The 9,130-nt window shown below is 35.5% G+C and overlaps 1 protein-coding gene across 5 annotated transcripts in view; it reads right to left on the reverse strand.

Annotated features, from left to right (window-relative positions):
* LOC126851015 (AF4/FMR2 family member lilli) overlaps nt 1-8,682 on the reverse strand; it is a 181,065-nt gene extending 172,383 nt beyond the window's left edge. For 3 of the 5 annotated variants that reach the window (XM_050594537.1, XM_050594534.1, XM_050594535.1), the window contains exon 1: nt 172-501. The gene's annotated coding sequence lies outside the window, so the exon portion shown is untranslated. Of the gene's footprint in view, nt 1-171; nt 502-8,165 lie in introns of those variants that run through there. The other 2 variants (XM_050594533.1, XM_050594539.1) reach the window with 2 other exon arrangements.
* Between the last annotated feature and the right edge of the window lie 448 nt (nt 8,683-9,130).

The raw sequence follows: 9,130 nt of genomic DNA on the forward strand, positions 1-9,130 counted from the left end.
TAACATTTTTCTCTGTATAATGACTAATATGTAACCGCTAATTCTCTGAATATAGGTAGAAAAAAATTCCACGATATTAAAGACAACGCAGCGAGCTGAGACCTAAATATAACATTACTGTTATTACGATGTAACTGTGCCATTACGGCACAATGTTCAGATCATTCTTACCTTATTCAAGATTCTTTGACAAACGTAATCTTTTTTTTCGAAAGTCTTTGTCGCAAGATTTGTGTTAGGTTTCGCGATCTTTTTTTCGCCGACCAACTGAAGTATGCCGTAACACGAGGTCTCGACACTCTAGCGTCCCCTTCTCGCCTAATCTTCTGCAAACGAACGATACTCGAAAACCGATGATGGGCCCAAGAGAGAGAGGAGAGAGGCACGTGCTTCCGACGACGATGCTACGCGTGTTCGCCGTAGAGCGGAACGGCACCAGGTGAAGTGGTCGTTTATTTATAAAGCGCCGCGAAAACACAGAGAGAAAAGAATGCTTGCTCGATTCGCGTCGCTCGCTTCGTAAACTGCGAGCTCGCAGCGCGCCAGGTAACACGTGACCACGAATTCAATCATATGATTGGTCACCGTTCCAAGATGTTGCGTCGCCGAGCCGAACCAAACCGCACCGAACCGAGCAGAGCCGAGTCGTGCCGAGTCGTACCGAGTCGAATCGAGTCGAGCTGGGCGTAGCAAATTGTCAAAAGAATAAATACATTAAATATTAATTTAAGAAAATATTTATTATTATTAATATCTTTTTATTAAAAAGCAATCTACTTTAAACTTGTTCATTCAATCTCAAGGGTTCTATTTCATCTTTATTAGACTGGTCATATCTTTTTTTTGCATACAATTAAAAAATTAGGGAGAAAATCATGATAAACAATGTTCTCTTTATTTGAATCATTAATATTTGCAAAGTATAAAAATGAAAATTCTTTGATATAAAATCTCGATAATAGGTCTAATAAAAGCCAGACCGCAGATCGTACGTAAATATTTATGGCGCTGTGTATGATTGCTTTGATAATGATCGTCAAACATGAAATGAGTGTGTTTAGCCTGCTAATGTTTCTTTGAATTAGTTTGTCATTAAGGAGAAATTAAGGAGAAATTCGAAACAAATCAAAATACATATATGTATGACAGTTTTTTGTACTATGATTTTTGTGCTAAATATTTCGATTGCTTATATATTTTCCTTATATTTATTTATATAAATATTTATACTAACATCTTTACGAAGCAGATAAATATATTTTACTTTTTGATTGTATATTGTTATTGCAAAAAAGTTAGAATAAAAATTGGATGGAAAAAAATTCCAAAAATTCAATAGTCATTTTTTCGAAAAAGAAAAAGATATAGCCATCTCTTTTATATTTTTAAATCCTAGAATGTGTGGTTTCATAATAAAAATAGCAATAAATAAAATAGTAGAAAAAATTTGCTTCATTAAATTTAAATCTAGCATTGTCAAAAAAATACAGGCTTTAAGATTTTTCCAAAAATTATTTTAAAAAACAAAATTTTTTTGAGACATTTCTAATTAATGTTGCAAAAAAAATAAATATTGTAAAAAGGCTTAAAGAGGCTTACAATCTAAAATTAACGCAAATTAGCCGCTAAACTTATGTACAGAAATTACTGTATCGCGACCGGCAGACCAAGTTCGATCGGCGCCATTCCTATGAATTCCGATAAAGTATCAAGCAAGTAAGACTACTTATTTATCTTAATGTCCGCGATAAGAAAAAAGCGCGTAAACAAGAAGTGATAATCTCGGCGTAAATCAACACGATTAACAATCTCGTGGGACGCGTTTCGAGTTTGTGAATTAGAAATCGCTAACTTGCAATGTAGTCAGCATTGTTAAAGTTTTTCCCAAGTATATCTGAGAGATGTCTGAAAGTCCGATTATGTTTTCCCAAACATTCTAGATATTCATTCCCTAAGATTCCAGAATACCAACCGTCCGTTAATTTTACATGTTAAGATAGTACTTGGAAATCGGTGTCCCTTTTTAACTTAAGTATCGAGAAAAATTTTGACAGCTGCACAGATGACAGCATTTTTTTCGCTATAAATTCTTTGAACAATTTACGATCGATTTTTCTTAAATTTTTCTTAAAAAAAAAAAAACGAATTCGTCAAAGCATACGTACGATTTTCGATTGAGAGTTAATCCTGTCAAAAGCAAAAATGGGACGGCAAAATATTCTTTAGTTATCTTCGAGCTAACATTATCAAACAAAATTTTAACTTAAAATTTAATTACAAGAATATACACGCAATGCCAAGAACGGGAAAGATATAAAATTAGCGGACGTTATGATTTCTGACGCTTTTCTTGGAAACATGTGAAAGCTTGTTTTCAAACTGATCGAATTAACTGTAAGGTCAATGAATATCGGAACCATTAGATTCCGCATTTGTAAAAAACGGAAAAGTGCCAAGTTTCTATCTAAGTGCGCGCGGCGACTTATACAATCGCATGAAAGGCGTAAAAAAATAAGAAAAGTCGTGTTATGATTTGAATTCCAGGAATCCCTCCCGTTACGACATTCCATGTTATAAATCGTAATTATTCCTTTCTCCCACAGCTTTTGCCGCCTTCATATCTCTATGCACTTTCACTGCGTGCATCTTCTTGCTCTGCCCGCGCGCTCGAATTACCATTCTCGCGATATTCAGATTATTCGAACAGAGAGATATCTCGTAATTTTGTTTATAAAGAGAATGAATATAACATCATGTGAAAATAGCAAAACGCAAAAACTATCCCAATTTAAGGCTCGGAAATTTCAATAATCGGTAACTTTCCAATGGCCGATAAGCGCGCTTCAAAGAAAACGATTCGGAAGTGCGTAAATCGAATGGATGGTGTCTTGGGTAGAAGAAAAGAAGCACTATTTAAGACTTGAGAAGAAGAAAAGAGAGAGAAAGATTCCCCAAAAGCGGGACATTCCATGCGAGAGATTCCACGAGCGCGGCCGCGCTGAAAGTTACGCCGCAATAATCGCGCGCAGAGAAATACACACGGTAGATCAAAACACTGAGTGAGCGAGAGATATCCCTGTACGAACCGGTTAATATACACACCGTTCTCACTAAAGTCGAAAGTATTCGGCGTTACAAACGGCCTACTCGTCGAGACTAGCTATTTTCGCGAGTCGTTAAACGGATCGACTGACGGGCGCGCTTCATTCTCTACCGCTCGGATAAGCGCAATTCAATACGATGCAAATGCATTGATGCATCTTAAACGCGATGCGATTCAAGAGGACCGTCCCGATCGGGTACATTATTATCCTATTTTCAGTAGCAGTAGCATCGCGCGCTATTATTTTCGCCGACTATAAAATAGCATCTTGCGCTTTTGCGTAACAACGTCGATGTGTAAGAAGCGGCGAGATCTCATTTTCATAATTTTGAAAACGAAAGCATAAGCTATATTTCTATAAGAGAGAACTGCGTGCATGTAATTTAACTACATTAATTAATTAAGGAATTCAGAAAGTTATTATACTAATTAATTAAAGAAATTAAGTGAAAGAATTAAATGAAAGAGAATTCTGAATGTCAAGATTTTAAATTAAAGACTCAACAAAAATAAAAAAAAAAAAAAAATAGAAAAATAAAAATATATTGATTTATTCGACATATAAACATCATTCCTCTTTTTACTTTTTTTTTTGAAAATTCTTTCAAATTTCACACGAACATATTTTATTTTTCTATTTCTAGATTTCAGTTGATTAGATTCACATCCAAATATGAGTTTTTAAAATTTTTCAATTTTGCTATCCTTAAAAAATACATTTGTGTGATGCGCTTTCATGATGCAAGCATCGTTATCTCTTAGTACCGAACAAGCGAAATTGAATTCCATAGTTCATCGATTTGTGGTTACGTTTTGCATATCCTGTTCCATATGTCAGAGTCCTTCACTTGTTGAGCAAACGAAAATTAGCAGAGAGTAAAAAGAATTATGCGCGATGTTAAATGCACGTTGGAAAATCGGTACCGTAAGCGCTCCACTTCTCTCTCTCTCTCTCTCTCTCTCTTTCTTTCTCTCTCGTTCCCTCTCTACTAAAAGAAAATCGCTCCGGAATTCACGCCTCGGAATGCAAGACGACGAGACTCGACTTGTTAGCAACTTGAATGCAACTTGTCCACCTAACCGATTTTCCGTTACTAAAGCGATCAATTTTCCTTCAATTTTTGTTCAAGATTTAGTATAATGTCTGTGTATATCATTAAAAAACTTATAATTACAACTCGTAATTAAATATTCTTTGATGTAATAATATGTATCTCTATTTGCATAATTTAATAATTATAATAAATAATTTACCTAATTAATACTTTTAATTTTAATAATGTGTCTGGCTTGTTCATATTCTGTGATTTAATAATCGTCATAATCAAAATAAAAATAAAAATTATTGTCATTATATAAGCATTATGGAAATAGAGTATAAATTTTGATCGAATGTCAAGCCTTTTTCCATGAATTTTTTCATGGAAAGAAAATTCGAAGAAAATGTAGCAGATGTTACTAGATCGCTTCGAATTTGCTTAGATAAGACACAATATATCGCAATCGCGATTGAAATCTTTCGACCGGAAAGGGTTAATCTCCGGGGGATACTCCGAAGTAAATTTTCTGCTTCGAGTTACGGAGAGAGAAGGACTCGACTCAACTGGATGTCGACACGACGTCGCCATCGTAATCTTGTCCATGCTGTTCCCCCACAAGCAGCTTTCGCACCTCTCGCTCGCTCTTCTTATCAACTGATACTTCACACGTTCGTTCGACATTACAAACATGATTATATCCGCAAAGTATCGTTAACACAACAAATATTTTGTTATTGCAATTAAGCTACGTCATTAGGTCAATGGGATACTTCTATCGAGTTAATGAGATTACAACGAAACTTTCATCATTTAAATTAATATAGGAAGATATAAGCATTTAAATAAGCAAGTTATTTGGATAATAATCAAAATTGACAGAATTTATTTACAAATTTAGAGATCTTGCTAAAATAAAAGTTTTTACTCTACATTTAATTATCTTTCCTTTTTTTTCCTATTTTAATTAAACGACTTTTATTCATTATTTAAACTTTTTAATGTTTATTTGATTGTTCACAAATAATCGTATATAAACAAAAAAAACTCCTTACTACAAAAACATTTCTTCTTGAATTACTTCTTTGCGCGGAAAATTTCTGTATTTTTAACTGCTCCAAACACTTTTAGAAAAGTTTAAAAAATTATTAAAGTCCGCAAATAATATATGCAGAAATAATAGCATGAACAGATGAAAAATCTAATCAGAAATGTATTTAAAAATTTAATATTTATGCAACGAGCTAAGACGGAAAACAAAAAAAACACACAATTTACTTTAATTCTCCGCAGCATTTAAAAGTTGAGAATACAAACAAATTGCGCAAACTTCTCATAATCTCATCGGTTAAAAAATAAATATTTATGACATACTTTTCAAGCGCACTAAGCCGTCGCATTTATATTTTAGAAATGTGCATTTACGAATAGCATGACATCATCTGGAAATCTTGTCTCGAAAGAAACCTTTAAAAAATTTATCAATCTTTTTCAATAAAAATGTCGAGAAAGCAACAAATTTCGAATTATAAAAAATCAAAAATGAAAAATTTTTTAACTAAATTTCAAATACGTAAACAATAAAATCTCTCATATAAATTTTTGTGAAAATAGACTTTGGGATAAAAATATTTAATTAAGATATTTAATTTAAGATATTTTTTTTTTTATTGTAAACTTCCGACAAATGATAATTTTTTTCAGACCGGCTTTATTTACGAATTAAAAACGCGACGCTTTGGTACGATCGGAATCTATCGCAGCGTTCGAAATATAGCAAGAAGCTACGAGAAGAACGGAATCTTCATCATTCCCTTTTTTTTTTCTTTCGCGGCTATTCGATTGGGCGAGTCGGAATTATCGAGCGGTATCGGGCGGCGGTCGGTTCTGACGATACTATGTAGATGAGACAACTGTTGTCATTAATAAGTAGCCGACGACGCGACGCGGCGGCCGCAAACGGGATTTCCAAGTCTTTCGCGTGTCCTGAGCGAAACGTGTCTCCGTTTCGCATTGGCGGGCATGCGGGCCGCGCTCCGTTTTCTCGCAGCGAACTGCGAGAATAAAGCGCTGTTACGAAAAAGACACGCCTATTATGGAAGGTACGAAGAAGATAAAGGAATGAGCGAGAGAGAGAGAGAGAGAGAGAGAGAGAGAGAGAAGCCTTGTTCTTTAACCACGGCTTGCGGAATGGAATTATCGAATAGAAACAATTATGATATATTTTATATTTATAGCAATCTATTAATGCACATAAATAAGAGCGACATATCTAAATTGATTTATTTATTTCATCTACTGTCATAAAAAATTTTTCAATTCTCGCTGGACGAGTGATTCGTGCCACAATCGAGTACAATGGATGTGATTTTTTTATGGGGAAAAAAAAAAAAAAAGTATAAAGCATTTTTTGGTTTCCATATTTTTTCGAAGAAAGATTATTTTAAACACAATAAAAATATTTATCCATTGTATTGTGTGCGTGCTTTACTAGACATTCTATAAATACAAAGGGGATTAAAGGCTTAACAGTCACTAAATAAATACTTTTCAAAGGGTACCTTGTCGTTTCTATTCTACATCTCATATGTGCCTGCAATGAATATTCCAGAAACATCAGATATTTAAAATATTTATTTATGTAAATCGAACGCAAGAATTTTCACTAATATTATGCCGTAACAAATTGCTGGATCACCATAATATATTATCATAATCTCTAGTAATTTTCAGAAAGAGAGAGAGAGAGAGAGAGAGAGAAATATATTCATGCTCAGATCGTTTCAAGTAAATCTTCGCCGAATCGCCGAGCCGGAAATAATTTAGCGAACAAACGTTTGAGCACGTATTATCCCATCCAAGAATGACATTCACGAATTCCCGCTAATTCTCAACGACAGTATATATACTCGTGTATATACCCGATCCAACATGCGCATGACACGTGCATTTTCGCGGTGAGGACGATTCTCCTCGATAATTCTCGGTTGCGTCGGAAACGTCGAGCCGTCTAGAAAGTAACGCTCCACATCGACGACCTTGTTCCTAGGATTTACAACGTCGATCGGCCTCGACTCGACGCACCGTATCCGCGATGATCGGCCGCTTTCGGAACTCCGCGATAACCGCAGCTGTCAATTGTCGACAACAGAATGACGAAGCGCGCTTCTCCGACATATGTAAAAAGAATCTCGCAAAGATCGAAAATCGAAGCCAACGGCTGCGTTCCGCAGAAAAAGCAGCTTTGCAACTGTTGTAAAATTCTTTACCATGATTGGTTTGTACATTTAGAACCAGCAGGAACTAAGCAAGAACCAATCATATTAAAAAATTTTACAAGAGTTGCAAAGCTACTTTTTATGCTGAACATACAAGCTAATAATAGATTCGAAACTTCCGAATAGAAAATAATATCACACGAACGCAATTTCTAATGCACGAAAATAATCTTCATGTTTATTCACGACAATTCATCTCGTAAAAATACTTCTCTCGCGATCATAAAATTGACAAGGTCAACTTCGCTTTTATATATCACCGATAAGCAAAAATCCGACCCTTACTCTTAGTCGCAACAATAGAAGCGATTTCGCAACGAAAACAGATTCGTGATATTATGATCCCCGCTAATCTATTTTCAGACAAAGCGAAATTTGCATTGCGCCGGAAATTAATTTGTGAAGATTAAACCTAACCTAATTGTACGTTGAATTTATACGCTTGTTCTAATTTCATTTTAACTTACAACTCGAGGCAGAACTATGACATCATTAATCGCTCTCGAGCAAGTAAACTTTGCTTTAAGTCGGAAATTCCAATGTTTATCTATATTAGTAGTAATAATAACGAAGTATACGCACACATGTGAAAGAGGGAGAGAGGAAGAGAGAGGGAATTTTACTAATGACACAGATAAATATAAGAGACATATTTTTCGCGTGCCAGTGACACCGAAATTCGATCTCGGCGATCTTCAACGGTTTCGTACCTCGCGCCAGAATATAATATATACGTGAAATAAATACCGTTTCTTTCCGCTGGGCTCTCCACTCCTTGATACCGCTACATCGATCGATGACAATTGACATTGATATTGCGCGTGGGGCGACAAATACGCGGGTGTACGTGTGCTCGTTATGACGTAGAATCGGTGCGTATATACGCGCACACTCTCTACCAAGCGTACGTGCGTACGCAACTGCGTCACGTGTGTATATGTGTTTGTGCGCGTAAGCGAGGACGCGTAAAAACAACACAGTAGAACAACGCGTGTACGGTCGCGGATAGACTGATCGTGGGGGTCGAGCCACAGGTGTCATCTGACGGCGGCGAGTGTCTCCCCTCCCTTCCCTCTCCGCTCAACTGCCAAGCGCGCTACGTCACAGCTGCTCCCTTCCTCGCTGTCATCCCCACCATTCCGTCCGTACACAGATAGCAACTACACCCGTGCGGTGTTTGTTGCTCTTTATATCAAGAGTTGTGTGCGCATGCGTGCATGTAAATTGAGCTACAGAGACGGCCATCGATATTTGCTGACGCTAGAAAGTATTCGATATCTTTCTTTGAAATAGATAAGGAAATACATAAGATATACGAGAAAAATTTCGTTTGATAAACTAATCAAACATAAAAGCGCTTGCACATGTACACAGTTGTTCTGGGACGCGAAATGGCATTTGCTGAAAATATGTATTGATCGTATATTTTTAGAAGAGAAAGACTTATCGTATTGGAAATTTCAATATTAAAAATACAACATTGATACGATGCTCGAATAAATTTGACGATTTCAAGAATATTGTAACGTTAGCAAAAATTCAAGGAATATTTTTAGTACTCTTATTGTCAATAATCTAAATATATTCTATTCTTAAGAATCTAAATATAAAATTTAGATTCTTTCAACAACTCATAACGAAACTGCATATTCTGTTTTCTCTTCATATACTTGTATGCATATTACTATATTTATCTACATTCAAATTTTACT

The sequence above is a fragment of the Cataglyphis hispanica genome, chromosome 7 (genome assembly GCF_021464435.1).
Source record: "Cataglyphis hispanica isolate Lineage 1 chromosome 7, ULB_Chis1_1.0, whole genome shotgun sequence".
Lineage (NCBI taxonomy): Eukaryota > Metazoa > Arthropoda > Insecta > Hymenoptera > Formicidae > Cataglyphis > Cataglyphis hispanica.